The 1,175-nt window shown below is 34.0% G+C and overlaps 1 non-coding gene across 1 annotated transcript; it reads right to left on the reverse strand.

Moving 5' to 3' along the window:
* Positions 1 to 337: 337 nt before the first annotated feature.
* Positions 338 to 471, reverse strand: LOC114887835. Its single transcript, XR_003791599.1, has one exon. It is a non-coding gene; the product is annotated as a small nucleolar RNA SNORA1 (small nucleolar RNA).
* Positions 472 to 1,175: the final 704 nt, after the last annotated feature.

Raw genomic sequence — 1,175 nt, forward strand, 5'->3', positions numbered from 1 at the left:
GTACCGCAAAAAAAAAAAAAAAAAAAAAAGATAGGCATTTTTAAAAGATCCCATACTTCATCCACAGTTGTTCTGTCAGTCAGCCTGGTCACAATTTTCTTAGTTGGGTTTCTTTTATCTCCACTTGAATAAGGACATACTGATGACGTACTTCAAAAAGTATCCCACTTAGAATCTTTGGGATCTAGTTTTTCAAATAATTCACTTTGGGGCTCTAGCAGTTGAACTGCAAGAAGTACATTGCTATTTTGGCTAATGATCTAAAATGCATTATTCCTTAACACATTTCTCGTATTGCAGTTTTGGTACATCCAGTTTTCACTCATGACCTTAGCAAAAAGGTTAACAGTCTCATTATCACCATTTCAATAAATTTACTGTGATGTAAGCAGAACTTGTGTCTCAGTTTAGTCCCATTAACAATTTCTGGACAATATGACCAACAGTGCCCTTCTCATTAAGAATGAGGCTTTACCTCCACATTTTTTTATTGAGGTATAGTTCATTTACAATATTATATAAGATCCAGGTGTACAACATAGTAATTCATAATTTTGGAAGGTTATACTCCATTTATAGTCATTACAAAATATCGGCTATCTTCCTTGTGTTGTACAATATTTCCTTGTAGCTTATATATTTTATACATAGTATTTGTACCTCTTATCTCCTACCCCTATCTTTCCCCTTCTCCCTTACCTCTCCCCACTGGTAATCACTGTTCCTATATCTGTGAGTCTGTTTCTTTTTTTGTTATAGTTGTTAGTTTGTCGTATGTTTTAGATGAGTGATATCATACAGTATTTGTCTTCCTCTGTCTGACTTATTTCACTTAGCATAACACCTTCCAAGTCCATCCATTTGTTGCAAATGGCAAAATTTCATTCTTTTTCGGGGCTGAGTAGTATTCCATTGCATGTATATACCACATCTTCTTCATTTATCTGTTGATGGACACTTAGTTTTCTTCCATATCTTGGCTATTGTAAATAATGCTGCTATGAACATTAAGGTTCATGTATCTTTCTGAATTAGTGTTTTTGTTTTCTTTGGATATATACCCAGGAGTGGAATTGCTGGATCACATGGTAGTTTCCATTTTTGAGGAACCTTCATATTGTTTTCCACAATGGCTTTAGGAACATATTTTTTAAAGATAAGTCATGCAGATGTGA

The sequence above is a fragment of the Monodon monoceros genome, unplaced genomic scaffold, assembly GCF_005190385.1.
Source record: "Monodon monoceros isolate NGI ecotype Baffin Bay Population unplaced genomic scaffold, NGI_Narwhal_1 Super_Scaffold_7, whole genome shotgun sequence".
NCBI classification, from domain to species: domain Eukaryota; kingdom Metazoa; phylum Chordata; class Mammalia; order Artiodactyla; family Monodontidae; genus Monodon; species Monodon monoceros.